General features: G+C 41.4%; 2 long non-coding RNA genes across 2 annotated transcripts in view; one reads left to right on the plus strand and one right to left on the minus strand.

Annotated features, from left to right (window-relative positions):
* Nucleotides 1-22,713, plus strand: part of LOC123001030 (uncharacterized) — a 47,878-nt gene that overhangs the window by 12,684 nt on the left and 12,481 nt on the right. Inside the window, exons 2-3 of the long non-coding RNA XR_007190530.2 lie at nucleotides 7,761-7,897; nucleotides 12,890-12,993. This is a non-coding gene — a long non-coding RNA (uncharacterized LOC123001030). The remainder of the gene's footprint in view (nucleotides 1-7,760; nucleotides 7,898-12,889; nucleotides 12,994-22,713) is intronic.
* On the minus strand, nucleotides 7,890-12,198 carry LOC130542768 (uncharacterized). The gene is made up of 4 exons (XR_008957560.1): nucleotides 11,755-12,198; nucleotides 11,274-11,328; nucleotides 10,247-10,365; nucleotides 7,890-9,222 (listed from the first exon to the last, which is right to left on the minus strand). It is a non-coding gene; the product is annotated as an uncharacterized LOC130542768 (long non-coding RNA).

A 22,713-nucleotide genomic window follows, 5' to 3' on the forward strand; every position in this document is an offset into this window, starting at 1 on the left:
TAAAAAATCAAGAATCACGGAAAAGTTAACTGGCTTATTATTTACCAAATAAATGCTTAACTGAGACAAATTTGAAACATTTCCAGATCCAAACCAAGTGCATATTTTATTTGACCCACCTGTCTCCCAAGCTGTCCTTTCCAGGCAATTATGTTTTATTGCTGCTATTCTTAATCCCATTTTGCAGCTTGACTTTTTTTTTTTCCCCTCCTCACGTACCTGTTATCGCTGAGCGATCTATATGTACGAGAAGTGCTCAACAGAAAGTGGAAAAACACAGAGAAACTTGGAAGGCACGAGTAGGTTAATGGCTAAGTAACAGCGGAAGTTCTCATAGGCGCTCAAATTGGTGGAACAGGGGAAAACAAGGATCGGTTTTCTTGTTTACAATTACATTGACTGACTCTTTTTTTCACAATGAAGAGCATAGAGTTTCAGCTTTAAATCCGGGGCTGTAGGAGGTTAATAACTATATTTTTACATCCTTCCAGTTTCATCACTTTATATTTTATCCCTGCAAATTTGCTGCGTCTTTGTGCTAACTCTAAGAGGCTTGCATTTTTCATGAGCATACTGAGTACAAGAATGATGAATACTGTCGAGTAAGGAAAACTGAATTCCCTACACTTGTTCCAACTTTGACCTTGGAGAAGACAGAAAGTTTTCTCATCAGGTGTTGTTTCTGGTTCATGTGTTCAGATGAAGCAAGGTAGTAAATCCGTCAGAAAAATTCACATTTCTCAGGAGCATCCCGTCGAATAATAGGAATATAGACATGTCATATATTTGAAACTCTATGGTTTTGTTTTTGGTGTTTTAAGCTTCCGTTTATGTGCTTGTTGATCTATGGGAGTCTTTCTTTTTGGAAGTCCAAACAGATTGAAAAACAAATTGTGAAATCACATGACACTCAGAAATATTGCATCACTCTACCCCTCCCCCTCCCACTTCTGTCTCAGAAGATTTCCTAACAACTGAGAGCACCGTCACTGTGAGTACACTGACATTTGAGAAGATGAAGAGATGTTTTTTAGAGCCCCCCCCAAAGCATTTACTCTTACAAATCCATTGAAAAGTAATCTCAGATATGCTTGTGTTTTATTCCATTGCAAGCACAACTGAAGGGAACACTTGTTTTGTGTTAAAAAAGTATTAAGATGGCATTTTTTTAAAGCCAAGTAATTTGAGAGTTCTAGTTTGTTTATTTATATAATTTATTTTTGAAGATTTTTTTAAATTCATTTTGAGACAGAGAGAGAGCACGCACAAGGCAGGGGGAGGGGTGGAGGGAGAGGGAGAAGCAGACTCCCCACTGAGCAGGGAGCCTGATGCGGGCTTGATCCCAGGACCCCGAGATCATGACTTGAGCCGAAGACAGATGCTTAGCTGACTGAGCCACGCAGGTGCCCCTAAGTAAGATGGCATTTCTTTTGTGATCTCTCAGTATTTGAGTTGTAGGAAACCAGGAAGTAGAGTTAGAAGAACTGGTTAGAATTACTGGCTCTGTAATTTAAAAATCACGGTGACGAGGTCATGATGCTCTCAGTTCTGGTTGCCTTTCCCAGGACAGTAAGTGGTTGAGTCCATGCTCATTGGTGGATGCATCCACAAGAGGCACTTCAGCAACAGGTTTTTTGATAAAAAGCCCCAGAGCTAGAGAATTTCAAAGTAGATTAGCTGTGTTATAGTCAGTGGGTGCAGCCCCAAAGAGAGTGCTATGCACACTGAGTTTCGACATTTTATTCAGCAGTCATTCTTTATGAATATATTATCGGTCCTTGCTACAATAGCTATTATTGCCCTTACTCTTATTATCTGCTCTGCTCATTGTTCCATTTCTAGTACCGGAATGAGGACTTGGCGCACAAAAGTCAATCAATAAGTAGTTATTGAATGAATGGATGACTCAGTGAAGAGATAGAAATTACCACGTAAAGAAGAATAATTTTCACTTGTTTTACTGTATAAAAACAGTACTTGATAATTAGCTATATTTAATTTATTTTCCTTCAGACCCTTCTTTGCTGAAACTCTACTTATCTTCGGTCCCTACCACTGAGAGTCAGTGAAGTTAGACACTCAGCTTCAAGTTAATTTCCTCCTCTTTGTGGATGTCATCCACGTATATGCCTTTCAGCCAGTGTAATCTTTGCAAAAGTTCTTGTTGACTCTAAGAGCTTGAAAGCTCTTTATTGTTGAAGGAATGAGAAGACTGACATCCATTGTGTCTCAGTTGGTGACAGAAATGTGTGACACTGAACAAGGCCTTTATCCTCTGTTTATCCATCTGGAAAATGAGAACAACAATACTCACTGGTCTGGTATGGAAGTGATTGCCAAGGACTTTGTGATCCACGCAGGGAAGGTGATATTTTAGTTGCTACATATTACAGATGTTTCCCTTTGATTAATTGGGTGTTCAGGTACTGGAGCACTTTCAGAGATGTTAAGCAAAAAAAAAAAAAAAAGAAAAAAAAGAAAAAGCAGACATTGGCTTACAGATTTTAAATTATGTTTACATGCTTCTTTAATGCTTTAACTTTGCATTTGATAATCGACACTCAGAGATTAGAGACAATTTAGTACAGTGCTTTTTAACCAGACTGTGCTCACACTCCCCTGTGGAAGCTTTAAGTCTACACATGCCTTGGGCCCACCTTATTTTCCCCTGATTAAGAACCAGGGTTCCAGGGGCGCCTGGGTGGCTCAGTCGTTAAGCGTCTGCCTTCAGCTCAGGGCGTGAACCCGGTGTTCTGGGTTCGAGCCCCACATCGGGCTCCTCTGCTGGGAGCCTGCTTCTTCCTCTCCCACTCCCCCTGCTTGTGTTCTTCTCTCGCTGTCTCTCTCTCTCTGTCAAATAAATAAATAAAATCTTAAAAAAAAAAAAAAGAGCCAGGGTTCCAGACCAACCTCTTTTTTTTTTTCTTTTTTTTTCATGAAATAGGACATTGAGGGACAGCTAGTAAATGTAGTATCAGGACTAAAATTGTCTTCTTCTGACTTCTGATGGGTTTTTATTCCCATGCAATATGAGATATCTAATCTGTTAGTTTGTGTATATATATATATATATATACCTCAATATTTATTATTTTTTAACTCAGGGCTTGAACTCATGATCCTGCGATCAAGACCTGAGCTGAGATCAAGAGTCCAACACTTAACCAACTGAGCCACCCAGGCACCCCTGTAATGATATATTTTAAGTTCAATTTCTAGATACAACTTTGCAGTAACCCCTGGAAGTTTCATTATTTGTGTTATTTTACAATTTATAGCTATTTTACCCCTTTTTATTTTTTATCTATAAAGCCTCTGAGATTCACCTTGTTAGAAATAAATTCAACCCTTATAAGCTTTCAAAGCACATTAAGCTTGTATTCGATCATTTATCACTCAATATGGTCCTTTATTAAAGAATTTAATATGGAACTTTTTGTTTCCCTAACTTGTGAGCTCTTGGAGATAGAAGTTAACATGATCACTGTCTTTAAGACGTGAGAACAAATAAAAGTTTGTGCACCAGGTGATGTTTGAGGCCAGCGGTTCTCAAATTTTAGCAAGCCTCAGAAATAGTTGGAGTGCTTATTAACGTATTTATTGCTGCCCCCCCCCACCCCCACCCCAGCTTCTGATTAAGTGCGTCTGGGGTGAGGTGAAGAATTTCCATTTCAAGCAAGTTCCCAAATGATGCCACTCTCCGGCAGGGTTCCTATTTGAGTGTTTCCTACTACTCCAGTAAATAGGTTTTATTATTTTTCATTTTCACGAAGTCACACAGCTAGTAAGTGGGGAAGACAAGACTGGAACCTGGTCTCTTGATGCCTGGTACTGTGGTCTTTCCTTTACACACCTTCTCCTTATCTTGGAATTCCCTGTATACATCATGAGCTTTAAGAAGTGCATGCAGGAGGGGCGCCTGGCCGGCTCAGTCAGGGGAGCATGCGACTCTTGATCTCAGGGTCGTGAATTTGAGCCCCACATTGGGTGTAGAGATTACTTAAAAATAAAGTGTTTTTTTTTTTTTTTAAAGAAATGGATGCAGGAGGTAATTGTTATTGGAATGGAGATAAGCCTCCCAGGTTCAGTTATCATCGTGGGCAGATTAACCTTCCTCCCCTGTGTGTCGGTTTTCTCATCTGTAAATTGGGAATTAGCAATATTTACCTGTAGTGCACATTATGGTTGGCTCTCTCAAATTTGATCTGTTCTTTTTTCACTGTGTAGTAGGCATTGTGGTGCAGAGAACTGCCCCTGCACCAGGAGTAAATTATAGTTCATCCAGATCAGTCAAGATCTTAATCATAATCCTCTGGATCATGAGATGAGTTAATCATACCATAGTATTTCTCCTCCCCCCAACTCTACCCCCAATAGCTACTATTTAAGAGATAAGCATCAGACTAGTGGATCATAAGGAGAAGGCAATTTTTTCTTTTCTTTTTTTTTTTTATTGTTTTTGGAGCACTCTGTCATCTTTGCTAGATGTCAGAAAGGAAGCAGGTTTTCTACTGATGGCTATGCTACAAAGGGAGATCGGTATTAGGAGGAAACCAGCGCGGGATGTAAGGACAGAGATAGGACCTAGGAACCCGGTGACAGTAAGAAGCCACTAGATTCATCAACCAATCCTGAAGCTCTCTCTCTAGGCTACCAGTTAGGAGAGCCAACAAGTACCTGTATTGTTTTAGTCAGTTGGAGACTTTTTTTTCCCCCTGGAACTCATAGTGAAACACCCTAGCTGATAACTTATCTCAAAGGATTCCTGTAAGAATTATGACATAATGCATAAAAAGAGCTTGGCATTAATTAGGATGTAACAAATATGAATTAAATATCCTTGTCAGGGACGTTACTAGGTCCAAGTTAAAAAAGAATATTGGTCTCCTTTCAAATTCTCCTTCTTTATCAAAACCACAAGTGACCTTAAATGCCTTTGTCAGCTCCTGACCAAAAGCTCCCTTGGAGGTGTTTTCACCAGCAGGATTGGAGAAGCCAAAATAACCAGGTGAGTATCTGTGACCATGATAGAGAACTTGGCTCTAACAGGAAAAGATTATTCTGAGATTTATAGAATCACAGAACAGCAGACAACAGTTAATGTTAGTAAAGAGATTCCCATAATAAGGAGATAGGTGTTGATATCTCTAGTCATAGCTGAAAAAACTAGGGCTCAGATGGAGTGAATTGCCGCCAGTCTCGTAGAGAGATGGATCGCTTCCAAACCTGGTGCTCGTGTTACTTGTAGTGGACGTTTGTTCTTTTGGCTGTCCAGCATGCCACCCTTTCTTTTAGGGCACTGTCCCTCCACTACATCAAACATGTGATTCCTTTGGGGCTGCCAAATAACATGCAGTTTCCGTTATTACTAGGCTGAAACAAAATTACTGGCTTTTCAATAATTACATTTATAGTCATTGATCCACCCCTTAGCATATTAAAATTCACATTTAAAAAAAGGATTTTTATTTATTTATTTGAGAGAGAGAGAGAGAGCAGCAGAGGGAGAGGGAGAAGCAGACTCCCTACTGAGTAAGGAGCCCAACGTGGGGCTTGATCCCAGGGTCCTGAGCTGAGGGCAGACGCTTAACTGACTGAGCCACCCAGGCGCCCCTAAAATTCACGTTTTAAAAGGAAACGAGAGGATAAGTAGAGGACACATAATCTTTGGTCAGTAGATGATTCTATTATTATATCTTTTAGGATCTGGAATACCCTGACCAGTGTATTAGATGACAAAAAAAAAAAAAATTCATAAGCATTTGCTTAGGAAAGAGGGAGTAGAGCCATTTCAAATTTAAAAAGTATGAATTTGAGGATACATTTTAGAAGGGAAGAAGCTTGCAAGTCACCAGAACATGCCCTAGACTCGTGTGTGTGTGTGTGTGTGTGTGTGTGTGTGTGTGTGTGTCTTGGTAGTGATTTTGTGTCATTGCCTCATCCTTGGCACTCTGTCAGTACTCAAGAAAACCAGATTGAAAATTTGGAATCTGTGCTTCCGTGGATTGAAACTGACCTCTAGTCACTAAGGAAAAATCAAAACAAAACACACAAGAATTTAGAGAGGATATTTTTCTGCCAACAAATAATTTTTCCTTGATGTTATTTCTTAGTTGGGCCAATATTCCAATGGAAAAAGTAGATAGATTGGTCAAGAGTTCAATATAATTTTTTGTGACATTTGACCTTAAGTGACATAATAAAAAAATTAATGACAGAAAATTGTATTCTTTCCTATGAATGCATGTGTGACTATTGGTCTCACACAGAATATTTAGGAGGAAAAGCAGAAAAGATAATCTAATGGTGTTTTGTTTTATTTGAAATGTTAACTCTTAAGCTAATTTATTTATTCAGTAAGTATTTTTGCCAGGTACTGTTATAACAGACCAAATGAACAGACCAAAATGGTAACAGAACTGGACGTGCAGATGAGGGTTTAAAATATTGTTGGGCTTCTGAGACGTGTGAGCTAATTCATTTGTTTGCTCTAATTGTTATCCTGATTTTTGGCTAAATAGCTTTTTATAATGCCTTGATTTTGAAAACTTTAGTTAGGGTCTGATTTCCCATTCTTTGTTGAGCCAAATGATGTGATGGGGAGGGAACTAGGGAGGCTCAGAGGAGGTTAAACAGGGGACAGACTCTGGGATAATTTGGGAGGAAACAGAGACCAGTGTCATCCAAGTAAGGAAGAAGCTATGTGAAGGGAGATGTTGGATCTCTATACAAAGGGGAACTCTGAGGGAAACTGGTCAACATATTCGTTATCTTTGTGGTGTGAGGGACCGTACAAACACCTCAGCAGTACTTACGGAAACTTCAGTAAAACCTCTCTCTCTCTTTAGTATTTCTGGTGGGGATTTTTCCCATCTTTGTATCTCTTTCTACTTCTCGTCCTCTTTTTTTTGCTTCGTCCTCTTGTAAGTCAGATGTCTAGAGAACAACCTTAGGTCAGGGGCAAAACAACCTAGTGTTAAATTAATTAATGGAGAAGGCCCTTAGACTGAGGTGGTCCTAATGCCTTAGCAGCCTACATAAGCAAACCCAAACCTAAGCCTCCAATGCCTCAAGGTTAAGAAATTGAAACAAGAACAACCATCACAGTCAGTTAGGCTTTCCCCAAACAAGGCAAGCACTTAAGCTATAGACAACCAAATAGTTTTCTTGCTTTGCTTCCACCTCTTTTCTAGAAAAGTCTTTCCCTTAGCCCACATTGGTAGAGCACTCTTGACCACTTCTGGTCTGGCGCTGCCCAATTTGATGCAATTTTTGCTCAGATAAACTCTTAAATTTTGTAATACGCCTCTATCTTATAATGTTAATTATATTTGGGTTACATATGATTTTTTAAAACATCCAACATCATGTAATTTTACATTTGGGGAAAAAATACTGCTCTCATGAATTAGACATAAGTAAGTAACCTAGACAATCTCTTCTTGACAGGGAGTTTCAACTGGAGGTCAGTTTAAAGTTTTTACGACTGTCAAAAGGAGAGCATGGGTTTAGAGAGGCTGTGACACCGAACGGTAGAATTGCATCATTAAACGTAAAGCCACTGGTCCGACCCTGGAAACGTTCCTGGCCTTACGCGATATAACCTAAGTAACAGTAGTTGAAGTAGTAAAGGTCATGAGATTAAGAGAAGTTGGAGTAGTGATCGCTTCTATTGACAAGGAGCCTCCTATATGCCAAGGACCATTCTAGACATTGTCTCACTGAATTCTTTTTTTTTTTTTTCCCTCTCTTTTAAGTAGGCTCCATGCCCAGTGTGGGGTCCAATGTGGAGCTGGAACTCAACGACCCTGAGATCAACACCTGAGCCATGATCAAGAGTCAGATGTGCCACCCAGGTGTCTCTTGTCTCATTGAATTCTCACAACTCTTCTATGAGGTGGGTAGATTACTTGCTCAGTGTTACACAGATTTGCAGCCATTCTTTGACACATCTTTTGGGCATGGACCACCAGGGGGATTCTGGCCTATTCTGTGGTGGATAACAAAGAGCCTTTTACTCTCAGAACCCAGAGAGGGTTCTCTGGACTTCTGATGTTGACCTGGTATCCGAATGGGCCTCCTTGCTTCTAGAACTTCCCTGATGAAGAGCCCATATGTATCCTGAAGCACGACAGGCTCTCCAGATGCCCCTAGGGGTGCAAACCTTTAGTCCATTTGGAATTGACACTATGAAAGAAGCAAAATAGCTGGATATTTTCATCTTCCCTTGCAAATACAATAAGAAATGATTGTGAGGTGACTTCTTTTTCTCTCCCTTTCCTATCTCCTTCCTTCTTCCCTTCCTTCTTTCTTTTTGTCTTTTGTTCGTTCTTTCACGTATCTACTCAAACAAGTGTTGAGGGGCTCCTTTCTGCAAGGCCCAATGCTAGAGGCTGGGGCCCCATGATTGTGGTATAATAATAAATACATATTTTGGTCTTCCTCCCTGGTTCCTGGCACAGAGCCCCTAAAACTAAAACCCTTGGAATTCCTTGAGTAATATGGGTGACAGGAGCATCTTTTGTTATTTATAATAAGCCCCTTTCAACTGTGCTTGAGTTTATGGTAACGAGATGACCCTTGGAAGGTGGAGGCTGGTTGCCAGACGATCCAGTCAGGTGATTTAAGGGTTGGAACTTTCAGTCCCACCCTTTAACCTCCAGGGAGGAGAGGGGCTGGAGAATGACTTCTTCACCAAAGGCCAAGGATTTGATCAATCATGTCTGCACAATGGAATCTCCATAAAACCCCTAAGTTACAGAGTTCCAAGAGCCTTCACATCAGCGAACACATCCAGGTGCTGGGACGGTGGCAAACCCAGGGAGGGATGGGCGCTGTGCACCCCTCTCTACCCGCACCTTACCTTGTGTATCTCTTGCATCTGGCTGTTCCTGAGGTCTAGCCTTAACAATAAACTGGTAAATGTCAATGAAGTATTTTTCTGAATTCTTTGAGCCCTTTTGGCTAATTATCAAACCCAAAGAGGAGATGGTGGAAAAGTTAATTTATATCCAGTTGATCAGAAGGACAGATGACAACCTGGGTCTTCCGACTGACGTCTCAAGTGCAGTCTTGTGGGAATGAGCCCTTAAACCGAGGGCCTGTGCTAATTCTGGCCAATTACTGTCAGAATTGAGTTAAATTGTAGGATAGTCCGTGGCTGCTGAGAAGTGGAGAATTCCTTGGTGTGGAGAAACCCACACATGTGGTGTCAAAAATGTCCTGTGGGCAAAGAGGAAACAAGTTTTCCTTTAGTTGCTGTTCCTTTTAATTGTGTACAAAGCACAGTCGTCGTCTCTGGAGAGGAGCACCGCATTCCCATCAAGTGCAGATCCTAAGCACCACGAGGTCAGGAGCCATGTGTCCCGTTTGCCGCCGTATCCTCTGTCCTACCTTGCACAGGACGTGGCAGTAAGCACGTGCTCAGAAAACATGTTGTATGAATGAATGCAAGCCCAGTACTGCCGCACTAATGAGAGGGTACACTCGAAACCTCATCTGATTAATGCCACCCTGTGCACTGCCCAGACTGCCCTCAGGAAAAACAGAAGCCGCGTGAATTCAGATCCTGAGAGTGGTCATCTGGAACACATACCTTATGAAAAAGTAAGGCTATTCAGCTTGAGTAATGAGACACTCAGCTTGCAAATAACACATGTTCGTTTTCATGTTGCTAGAGACTCTCTGCTAGGAAACGAAACACTTGTAATTTAATATGTAATGTTCTCAGAGTCTGAGGCCAAGCCACCTCAAGTTGTGAACGCTTTGGCTCTGAAGAGCCAGTCAGGGTCAGGGCAGGGCAGTACTTGGCCTAATGCCCCTCCAGCATAAACCAAACAGCTACAGGAAGTGGTTTCCGTGATTCAGTAGGTGGCACACTTCCTTTTGAGTCAGAACTGAATCATGGCCGTGAGAGACAAAAAAGACCTATGTCTTTATCCCATACTTTTTCCCTATTCCCAATAGTAAATTTATCACAGTCTGTCATAGGACATATCCTGTTTAGTTTAACGTGTTTCACCAGAAAAGAAAAAAAAATGCAAATCAGCTACGAGGAGGCAAGAGGAGACTGGGAAGCACAGCAGATGGAAATGAATCCAAGCATCATTCTTTCACCAGAGGGCCGTGTTCTCCGAGGAGATTGAAAGAAAAGCCATAATCTGATTTCACTGGGGTCATCGAGGCCCCTGGTTCTCTCGACTCGAATCTGACCCATTTCCAGTGGAAGCAATTAGATCACACTTACATAAACGGTGTTGCTTTAAATGGCTCTGCTCTCCTCTTCACTCACTGACCCTGGCTTCCTCCCTGGCCTGTCTGCTGGAAGGCTCCTCTGGTGTTGTCCCAAGCATGGCCCTCATTCAGCTGTGGGTGAAATGATCCTGTTCTGAATGTACTGAATGCTGTTGGCAATGCTGTAAATTGTTTTGAGGCTTAAGGAAAAACCCCCTGGATATCAACAAGTCATAAAAACAGACATATTTTCTCAGTGTGTCTTTTATTTTTCAATATTTATAGTTCTGGGAATGTAAACATTTTTATCCCTATTTTCATCTGATAAACTTGGTTTTATTATATCTTTATTGCTTCCTTCTATCCCAATTCCTTCTGATTGGCTTCATGTTTCAAAACAAAGATCCAGAAACTCATGCTATACGTCCTGTATTTGCATCATTCTTGGAAGAGTGATAATTGGACTGGAATCAAAAATCTTACTGCCATGGGGGCACCTCAGTGGCGCCTCGGCTTCGGCTCAGGTCATGATCTCAGGGTCGTGAGATCAAGCCTTGCATTGAGATCCATGCTCTGCACAGAGTCTGTTTGGGATTCTCCCTTTCCCTCTACTCGTGTGCACATGCATGCTCTCTCTCTCTCTTTAAAATAAAATCTTAAAAGAAACGCTATTGCCATGGTAGTATTCTGCAGCTGCTTCTGTGAACTATGCCAGTTGTTTGAAGACTACAGGGTTCAAAATCACATAGACCTGTGTTCAGATTCAAGCTCAACAAAAAATTGTACAGCTCTGTGACCTTAGATAAGTCTCTTAACCTCTCTGCGCCATAATTTCCTTAGTTTATAAATTGGGGCTCTAGCATAAGAACAATATTACTGTGAGAACTAAATAAAGCTTTTACATAGTGCTGAGAACAGCTCCTAGCTCATATTTGGTGTTTAAAATAAGCTAGTGCCCTTTCTCTTTATTTACAATACCTTTCCATTGGGAGGTTAGAACAGCATTTGGACAGAGCAGCTGCGTGCGCACGCTGTCTTACCCTTCGCAAAGACGTCAGTCTCATCCAGCTCCTTTAGCATTTTCATCAACAGCACCTGCAGCACATGTGATATCAAATGGTATCCTTAATGGAGCAGTAGAGAAGCCCAGCCAGGAAGCAGGCTTTAGAGCCAAAGCCAGCTCTTCTGGACAGGACAGTTGTGGCTGATAGATGACAGCCAAATGTGAAGGGAGTCCTCATCTGACACACAGAAGAGAGCACCGGAGGTTGGGCAGGGAGAACAACCATGCGGCACTCACAGCCAGAAAGAGCAGCCGACGGGCCCAGGTCAAACAGGGCAAAGGCTGGCAGACAGGTGGCAATGCGAATACACTGTTGGACTTGAAACGCCCTTCTAAAACATCCCTCCTTCCACATCCCTTCAGTCGCTCCCACCTGGCCATACGGAGAGGGTGACAGCTTTTAGAGAAGAGAAGTGGTCCCCCCAGAATTAAGGTCCGAAAGATCATTTTGTACTCACCTGGCTTAGAGCCTTCACTTTGTGTATTGTGGTTGCCTGGTCTCCTGACTGTTTCTTCCCCTGGACTGTGAGCTCCAGGCAAAGCAAAGGCAAAGCAATGTGTCTTACTTGGTTTTGAACTAACCCTTACCTGTAGCTCAGTCCCTAACCCGTCACAGATGCTCAACCAGTGTTTGTTGACAGAAAGGAAATACAAGAAAATCAAATCAGAAGGACCATGGGAAAACTTCAGCAGGAGTTGATGGCCTCTGGGGCTGAGGTCTCAGAGGAGAACTGGCTGGATAGGCCAGTTTTGAGGAAAAGAGCCAGAAGTCAGAACCCCAGTGTGAGACCATGGGGAAAAGAGGACAGAACCGTTTTTGAAAATTGCACTTGTGGGCAGGCAGTCCAAGCTACTGGTGCCTTCTGGAGGTCTGGCCATTGTCTGAGTGGAGTGTTGATCGTGTGTGTGCTGGAGGCTTCTGTTTAAATAACTACCAGAGTAGGATGACTCAGCAGCGAGGATGGGGTGCTCTCAGGCTCTCTCCTTCTTTAAGTGACAAATCACATTGCCCTGGGTGTCTGTGGCGGTCTCTGATATGACACACGATAGATCCTTTCTGGCCAGCTCATCGGCCAGGGTGCCAAGTCACCCATTACTAATCTGGAGACGGACAGAAATTGTTTGACAGGCATGATCTCATGCCCCAAGCCTGGAGATTCCTCTTTAAAATGGACTCTTATCAGTGGATTCCGCTTTTGAAATTTAGAGGCTGCTTTTAAATTTTTATTCTATCTCTCCATCAGGAACTTCTGATTATCGTCAGAATAGAGTCAAATTTTGATATCCTGGCAGAAGTCCTGAAGACACTGTCCTCACCTGCTCTCCCAGCACCATAGACCCTAACTATGCTTTGTTTCTTGTTTTACCTTAACACTGGCTTGCTACTTTTTGTTTCTTTGTTTTCATCCCCGGCAGATAAACAGCAGCAGGACAAAGCTTTAAGAAAGAGGTCTAGCAGGAAATCCTCTCTAGTGCCTATTTCCTTAGAAGTGTGGGAAGTTACCATTATTAAAATTTAACGGCATATTGGTTGTGAACTAGCAGTGTTCTCTGAATTTTTTGTTTGACAAATGCCGATCACCTTTCACGTAGGGATCCAGGAATAGCTCAGATTCAAGGATCAACAGTTGGAGGAGCCCATGAATGAAATCTGTGAATTGAACCAGCTGCAAAGTGTTCTGCCTGAAAAGAACGAAGTAAGATTTTAAACTTTTATTCTTAAGCGCCCTAAGTGTTTACATATCTGCAGGACTGTTAGCAACCTTCAGATCCCATTTGAGAGTTCGTCCAATGAGAATTCTCTCCACTGCTTCAGTAAATATAGTCCCTGATGAGCGGATGTGGTCACATGTTCTGTTTCCTCAGAGCTTTGTTCAGTGGGTCCAGGACAGGTAATAGTGCTTACTACTGTTCATTCAATTTGAATTTGAAAGAGGACCTTTCCACTTGCTTCCAGCCTCTCTAGGTTATACTCAAGAATAATGGTGAACGGTGGCTTCTGTATTTACCCCCCAGGGTTTTCATCGTCAACCTAATTCTGTTTCACAATAATAACTTCTGTTGGCAGACTGGGGTAACTCTGCAAGTCCCCTTTGAGCCCAGAGAAATGTTGTTCCACTTGAGATAAATGGGTAACAAATAGAAAATATTCAGAAATCTTTGTGATTCTGATTCGCTTGCAAATTTTACTTTTTCCGCTTGGAGCTAGTTATGAGTCCTTAGGAAATCCATTTTGGATTGCTTATGATTTTTAACACTATTGAAAAATGAAATAAAAACAACACTGTATTTCATGAGTTCATTATAGATGTTTAAAAATGTGTAGATAAGCACACGGAAGAAATTGCAACATCTAGTCTCCCAACCCAGAAATAACCACAATTAATATTCTAGAGTTCCCCAGGTTTTTCTGTGTCTAAGGAATTCTGAACATGTTACTTTGTTACCTATCTTTAAAATTTAATAATAGTTGATGCACCTCTTTGTACAGCAGTTTAATCGCTATAATGATGTATTATTTTATGACATTTTCATAATATATTTAAGCTTCCTTATTTTTCTCACTATTACAGAAATGCACCAAAGACACTTTTGTAAATAAATGTTTGTCTGGATCTCCTGTTAAGCCCTACAAGCAGAGTTTCTGAATCGAGGTCATGATTTTTCTTAGGTTTCTTTTTTTTAATATGTGGTAAAATTTTCCTCAGAAAATTTATATCAATTTAGACTCCTACAAGTGGTGAAGATTTTTAGAGTCACCATGACAATCTCTGCTGCAAAATACCTTTAAAATAAAAGGTGTGTGTGTGTGTGTGTGTGTGTGTGTGTGTGTGTGTGTGTGTATGTGTATCTGTGAATTAACAAACATTTATTTATCATCGTCCTAAGTCCCAGCACTGCTCTGGGTACTAAAAGAGTGAACGAGGTAGACAGAGACCTTCTCAGCTTAGATTTTATTGATGGAATTGAACAACAAGCAGATAATATTATTTCAGGCTGGGATATATGCTGAGAAGAAGAGTAAAGCAGTACGTGTGAAAGTAGGGTGGGGTAAACCACCTGGTCAGATAAAGCCCAGTATAAAGATTCAATATCAAAATAGAAAATGTTTCTTAGACTAATAGCTGATTATTTTAGAAAAGTCTGAATGTGGACAAGTACAAAGAGAAAATAAAAAGCTACCTATAGTTCTAGCGATTTGGTTCCTATCTTTTTGTTTCCAGTTTCATCACACGCACACGTAAACACGTGCGTGCACCTATGTATTATTAAGATATTACTGAGTATATTATACATATTTGCTCAGCATATGAAGACTCTTAATAGTCAGAAGTTTGTATGGCAGATTGGTCCAGTGAGAAAATTCAGTGCTCAGAAACTTAGGTTTTATTCTGTGGGTCAGTAGTTGCCACGAGTTTTGCAATTGTAACAACCATTGGCAGTTTGGTTTAAAATATTTTTCCGTCTTTTTCTTAAAAAGGCTGCATGGCATATATACAAGTTTGTTTTTTTTTCATTCAAGTGGATAAAAATTCATTCCCTATGTGGAAAAATCTGCAACAGGCTAGACATCACTGGCGAAGCCACAGAAGGCTACGGGACAGGCTCTAGCAATCACAGTTTTGAGATGAAAATACCAATAGGAAAAGCTTGCTAATGCAATCTTGCAAATTCTTGGAGCACATCCTCCCACCTCTGAAAACACCGCAGCCAGTTCTCTCTCTGTCAGGCCTCTAAACAGCACCATTCTGCTCCACAGTTGTAAAACGAGGAGTCTTTTCTGACACTTCTTTCTCTTAGAGCCCATATCCAGTCCATCAGCAAGTCCTGTTGGCTCTGCCTTCACATTAAATCCTGATGCCAGCCATCTCTCACTACCTCTGTTGTCGGCACCGGGTGCATAGTACCACCGTCTACCTAAACTATCACAGCTGACTCCTTCCTGGTCTGCTTTTAAACTTCCCTCCTCTCACTCCACCCCTGCATCCCCATACCATCTTTTCCCCACAGAACAGCCAGGACAGCACTATTTCTGTATCAGAACCAAGGCAGGAAACAGAGGGCGTACACAAAGTAGGTGATTTGAAGAGTTTAATAAAGGAGCAAGTTACAAAGGTAAGGACAGGCTTGAGGGAAATCAAAAATGAACGATGTGCTGTCTCAGAGCAGAGAAGTAGTTACCAAAGTCCAGAAAGGGGAATGTCCAGACCTAGCCCCATGTGAGCTCTTTGAAGCCCTCCTTTCCGTCCAGTCCTGTTCACCTCGGAGCCCTGAGCCAGAAGAGGGTAAAGAGCGGATCTGGAGGGGCAGATGGAAGGAATGCTTTAAAAATGTAAATCAGAGAATGTCCTACCCTGCTCCAGATCCTGGAATGTGTGCCTGTTTCATTCTTCAGTGGGATGTACTTTTTCTCCTCTTGGTTTCCATATGGAGGGAGTAATTCCTAAATACATTGCGAGCTTCTCTGTCTCTAGATACTCTGCTCCTGGAAAGATAGATTGACTTCTCCGGTTGATAAGTGTGGGACAGAAAACCAGGTGCGGCACTTCACCGCCGGGGAGTGACCGCCGACAGAAAGCAGGCGCTCTTTCCAGCTCTGCCATCACGTCAGTCTTTCTCAGGCTGCCTTGGCCCTGCCCATGGATGCACTGCTCCCTGCTGCTTTCTGCTTGCTACTGGGGTTCAGCATTAAGTCCGCTTGGTTGACGAACCCAAAGCAGCATCTAACAGCTGCCTCTCTAGGTAATAAAGCTGCTGTGTTGGCTTCCGTCTTTACTTCAGGACAGAATTTCTTCCTTTATTCATTCATCACATGTGTTTCGAGGAAATGCTCTGTGCCTGATACTGTTCCACTGCTCGGGAGTCGTGATAGAGAGGGAGGAAGGGAAAAACAGATAAAAATGTCTTGCTTTATTTCACCCAGTTATTTAAAACCTGCATAGGGAAGATGGGTACAAGTTATTGGAAGTCTGTTCCGAGGCTTAGAGCTTGATTCAGAGTCAAGTTCTGATTTAGGCAGAAAGGTCTCATACAGGGCTCTTTCTGATGCCGTGACGGAACTAATGTGAGCTCGCTTTTCAGCTGCAGATGTGGACTAGGCTAGATGGAGTTGTTAACACAAAGGCAACTTTATTGGCAGCAAATAAGGAGATCATGGGGAATAATTTCCAAAGCCATGGTTCCCTGAGCAGGGATAAAGGGGTTCCTTTTATTTGGGGTTTGTGATAAATATTCAGAGGGAGAGTTTTGTCTGCATGTAAAAGGCGGGCAGAGGTTTGTGCATGTGCGCTAAGACGACCTGCCGATCCACGCACTGTATGGTATGTTAATGAAGTTCACGGCTCTCCCAGGGCAGGGATCTTAAAATTATAATCAAGTTGAGGTAACTGTCGGACACTTTATGGCTTCGCTTTGCAGGCATCGCCCTGGTGGTCAAGCTCTAATTTGTCTAAGCCAGGTGGAGTTTGTTTCTTTTCCTGTTCCAGAAATTCATTAGTTTCTAAGAAACAAAACTGATAGACCTGAGCGCAGAGGGTCTTGCTGGTGACAGTATAATCCTTGCTCTTTCTGTCCTCATCTCCCGCCACACTCTTTTTCTCTGTTTTGTTGGCTTCCTTGCTGTCTTTGTTGTGTGTTTTAAAAATATTTTATTTGTTTATTTATTTGCGAGAGAGACAGAGCAGGGTAGAGGGTGGAGGAGGCAGAGGGAGGTGGGAGGGAGAAGCAGACTCCCTGCTGAGCAGGGAGCCGGATTTGGGGCTGCATCCCAGGACCCTGAGATCCTGACCTGAGCCAAAGCCAGATGCTTAACGGACTGAGCCACCCAGGCGCCCCTTGTTGTTCTTTGAGTGCATGATAATACACACTCCCGCCTCTGTCCTTTGTACATGCGGTTCCCTGTGCCCAGACCACTCCTTCCCTCCAGGGTCCCCATGATCTGGTCTCTCACTTCTGTCAGGTATCTGTTCAAATGTCACCGTCACCGTGAGGCTTTTTGCATCCACCTGTATAAAATGACCCCCCCTCACATCTGTTTTTAGTCTTTCCCTATTTCTCTTACCTAGTTTTTCTTTATATCATTTATTACCACTACATGTATGTGTTGCATGTTTTAAAAAGTGACACAGGAAGCACTTTGTGACGACCGTGATCCTGACAATGAACATGCACGACGTAATGCTTCCTATCTGCCAGGCGCTGTTCTAAGAGCCTTACAACTAATAACTCATTAGTTTCATATCCTATCACTTCGTATCAACCTCCCAAAGCGGGAACTGTTACCATCTACACGTTACAGATAAAGAGGCTGAGGCACAGAGAAGTTACGTAATCTGCCCAAGGTCACAGAACTTGTAGAAGTGTGGGCAGAGATTTAAACATAGACATGTACCCCTGTCAGCAGGGAGCTTGCCGCTCCCCTTGCTTGTGCTCGCTCGCTCTCTGACAAATAAATAAATAAAATCTTAAAAAAAAAATTGTACCCCTGTACGAGAGCAGGGACTTTGTTTGTGTTCTATACGCAGGGCATAACACGGTGCCTGGTATAAAAGTATAAATGAATAAATGATATTATCTGCTTCTTAGAGTTTTGAAGATTAAAAGTATTAATATGAGCAAAAGCCTTCAGTCAGTGCCTGGCACATAGTTAGAGCTCACAAAGATTTTGTAAAAAGGAAACTGCCTTCCAGTTAACCGTGGCCTATGATAATACCCTCTCTCTCCTGAACAGCGATTAGATACTGTAGTGGGTTTTTAATTTCAAATGAGAACAGTTCTCAAGCTGTAGTCTGATCTATTATTGCTGGACTCTGAGCTGGACCCAGTGTCTTCACTGCTAAAATCAAATAACGGAATGTTCTCAGCTCTCAGAAAAATCTCAAGCAAGTGGATAGAATCTTTGAAATTTTGGATTTTTCTCTCATGAATTTTTCTTAAAACATCAGCATTTGCATCTTATCTGCTAGGACAAAAGTGAGCAAACAAGTAGCAAACAAATACTAACAGGAAAAGATGGAAACAGCCCTAACTGGAAACCAGGAAGCAGCTTTGTTTTATTAATAAATATAAGATTCCAGGGAGTGTGACTTACAACACCAACACTGAATAGTCTTGAAAAATACATAAAATAAATACATAAATATTTATGTATCTATTTGGTTATCTGTATCTAGATGCAGATACATAAGTCTTTTTGTACTAAATCAGTTGTTTGGATTGGAATACATAGATCTGTGTTTTATTATGTGACGTGAAGAGTACCTTGACTTCCAGGATGTTCTGCTTCCCAAACAAATTAGAGAACTTTTGAACTTGAAGAGCAGGAACAAAGATCAAGTAGAAACATAGCAAACCCAGCAAACCCAGTGTCAGAGATTTCTCATCACCTAGATGAGGACACCCACAAGGATCTTCGCACTGTATTTTCAGTGTAATTTTTGGTCTGTCGTTTCTCCTCTACTCACACGGAAGTCATTCAAGTGTTTAGAATACCAAGAAATGCGTTTCTACAATGTTACTCAGACACTATACAGATAACTCACAGACCATTTAAAAAAAAATACACGCACACAGACAGATATATAACTATCAAGAAAATATAATTTTTCCCCCACTGGTAAAGCTTACAAAAGAAAAACCAAGATACAGTTTTTAGAGGTTACCTAGTAGCTTACTGTTACCTTGCTTAATTATTTTTGCAAAGTAATAATAATAATGCAGACGCTGGATGGCAAGAAAAAGTTTGCAGCGTGAGAGTAAAAATGTGAAAATAACATGTCATTTGAAGGGCCTAATTATGCTTTTGGAGAGGGCACTGAACTGTAGCTATTTTCACTAGTGGGCATTGACTGTGCAAATTCCCACTTCAGTCGGGCCTTGCCATTGCCCCCCAAACCATGCCCTTCGTGTAAATATTAGTGCAATTTCCACCGCAAGCATAAATCATGGGGATATTAACCAGATCTCCTTGAACAGTTCCACTGAGTTCCTCCTGGCTGTAACGAATCTCACCCAGCAGTCAGCTGAAACATGTTTATTTAAAAATATTTAAACATTTACTTGGTGCAAAATAAGGGAGCAGCAGCAGCATGTTTAATGGCAATTTTCTTAGCAAGAAGAGGAGAAATCGATGCATGCATTTACAGTAAGTCCGTACCTCAGAGACACAGTCCAAATCTAAAAAAGAGGAAGATATAAAATCCCCCCCACCCAAAGTTGCAAAATCATTTCTCAAAAGAACCAAAACAAAATTTTCCGAACTTGGAATGTCCCCTTTCCCTAATTTTCTTTTCCTCTTCATTGTTGGCATTCCATTTCTCTCACCACTGTATCTTTTATCTTGGTAAATCCCTTTAAATCCTCACTATACCCAAAAAAAAAAAAAAAAAAAAGTTCTCTCCCACAGGCAGTGTTCCTGAAAGCAGCCTAGTCTCACCAGTACCAGTCAGCCAACTGGGGCAGGTAATATGTCCCTCTCATGGAGTGGTTGCTGTTCACTTGAATAATCAGCCAGGTCTCACAAGTAAAGAATGAGACAGGTCAGCGGGTCTCTGGATCAGTCTGGGACCATCTCTATGTTCCTGGAGTGGTTTCCGCAAATTGTGCATAATATGCATCAGAAAAACGTATATAGATAGATCTAGAACTGGAGGAGTCCTTGTTTAAAATAAGGAAAAATAGAGACAATATCACAAGCTGCCACGTACTGTGAGCCTTGTCTTGTGATCTCACCAAACAGCTGATTTACACTGGTGCTTGACCTCATGGAAGACGTGCCTCGGCTGCTTTTGCATATTAAACATGTCCAGTCACATTGCACAACCAAATAGATATTTCAGTAGCTCTGCTTCAGTCTAGTCTTGTATATTTGTGGCTCATACAGCAAATAGCCAGTTCTGTTGCCCCTCATTCTTTTCTAGAACGTAATAAACGCAAACCTCAATATATCTCAAGAGCCAATGCTTACATTTCATTTTTGCCTACATCTCCATTCACTAAAAGCTTTGAACATTTAAAAAAAGTTATGTAAAAATAACCTCGATGTTTCTATACAAAATGTAAAAGGATGGAAGACTGCGGTTAGCATTGCTAAAAATAAGATTAGGAACGTTTCTCTTAAAATGTAATTACAAAGCCACCAGTGATTGTAGTGAACGAGGAAATTGCATTTGTAGCATGTAATTGGCATTGACAATGAATGCAGAGATTTATAAAATTTAATTGCTACTCTCATACTTGAACTACATAAGACGATCATAAACTGATTTCTAGAAAACTTTCAATACCAACTCGTGCTCTGCAGTTGTGCAGCCTGAATCATAAGGTATATTTTTAAATCTTGAATCAAGAATATGCTGTATTTTTTAAAGATACCAGTTCTGTATTTTTTAAAGATACCTGTTGGCTTGGCCAGGACTAGCAAACTATTTCACTTTCAACTTAAAATTGTTTGCCACTGCCTCATCATGCCTCATCTACTTAATTTCATACAATTCATAAAACTTTTGCCATGAAGGCATAGCATTGTATATATTCTGGCATCTCTGTGGATGAAGGTAAGAATGGGAAGAAAAGCAAGGGGCCTGCACTCTATCAGTGAGCACTGTCTCTATCCACCCACTCACATTCAGTTTACCACACAGTTCTACCTGTTCCACATTAACTACCTTTCATCCTCTTTGATACCCTCCCCCAGGCTCGGTGACCACCCTCTGTCGTCTGGACTAGTGCAGAACCTCCTGACTGTCTTCCTGCCTTTATGCTTCCCCGCCTTGAAATCTATTCTGCACACAACAGCCAAAGAGATACTTTAAAAAATTTTAATCAGATTACCTGTCTCCCCTTCTTAAAACCTCATAAAAGCATCCCACTGCATTATGAGTGATCCGTACTCCCTGGCTTGGCCCCCATTGTGCTTTTTATCCCCTCGCTGCTCCTAACCTACCGCACTGCATTTCATTCATCACGTCCCAGCCATGCACCAGCGTTTTCTGCTCCTTTCATGTGCAACCACTTGCCGATCCCTCTGCCTGGACCAATTGTTGCTCTGATTCTTTAAGCCATACTAAATACTCAATATTGATTGTATTTTCAGACCGCAAAGCCATTGTTTAGCCATTCACTTTTCTTTGAGCCACTGTGTAGACATTGCTGGTTCACCGTGAGCTGTCTTCCCTTTGTTGTTGGGTATAAAGGAGACTCACTACTATCTAGCACGTTTGTAGTCAGTTGAGGCCGTTCTCCAGAGTACTTGCCGTGAAATATGACCATAAGTGAGATCTGTTAGTTCTGGGATGAGGCGGTGGGCCCTCTGATTTTTGCAAGACAGATTCTCCATCACCGTTCAGGTCTTGGTTCGCGTGTCACCCACTCAGGGAACCTCCTCTCCCCAGCCCAGTCACGCTGCCCACATGACCTTGTTGGGTTGTTTCCTCCATTACACTGTTTACTATTTGAAGTCATTTATGTATTTATATTTAGTGTCCTCTCCTCCACTAAAGATATTAAAATATTAATTTTTATATGACAGGGACTTTTTAAAATTTTTTGCACTGTTATCTCCTCTGCCTACTGCAATGGCTGGCACAGCAGTGCTCAGGAAATACGTGTTAAATATACAAACAGAGTACAAATAAGAAACATTCAACCCGCTCTCGCTCTTCAAGACCTCGTATATAATGGTAGACAGACCTCATTCAGTCAGTCATTAATCCATTTAACCAGCCGTTCATTTACAAATCCATTCAGCTTTCACCCAGCACCTGTTATGAGGCAGGGACTGTACTAGACAATGCAGAAGTGCGGAACATGGGGTCCTAGCCATGGAAGCACTCCTATTGTGGGACAGTAGGACATGTGAGCATATACTTGTGGTCCCACGTAGCATATGGTAAAATAGAGATTGGTGCAAAGTGCTATGGGAGTGACAAAAAGAGGAATTAGTGAAATATTTAATTTGTTATTTCACTAATAGTATATGTAGATATCTAATTTTTTGATATAGTTTAAAAGTGCTAAATTTTGAAGCTTATGTTCTGCTATGAGTATAGTGACCCTTCAAATATACTCAGAAAAGTGTTACCACTCTAATAAGATGTTAGAATAGTTTGGCAAATTCAAATTTAAATCATATGTCAGTTATTTATTTATTTGTTTATTTATTTATTTATTTATTTATTTATTTATAGATTAGAGAGTGAGATAGCGGGCATGTGCGAGTGGGGAGAAGGGAGAGGGAGAGAGAATCCTCAAGCAAACTCCCCAGTGAGTGTGGCACCCACTCCAGGACCCTGAGATCATGACCTGAGCCAAAATCAAGAGTCAGATGCCCAAGTGACTGAGCCACCCGGGTGCCCTGCCACTTATTTTAGTAGACGTTCTGTTTGTTTGTATATACAGAGTATGATTGTCATTATGCC

Source organism: Ursus arctos, unplaced genomic scaffold, assembly GCF_023065955.2.
Source record: "Ursus arctos isolate Adak ecotype North America unplaced genomic scaffold, UrsArc2.0 scaffold_5, whole genome shotgun sequence".
Classification (NCBI taxonomy): domain Eukaryota; kingdom Metazoa; phylum Chordata; class Mammalia; order Carnivora; family Ursidae; genus Ursus; species Ursus arctos.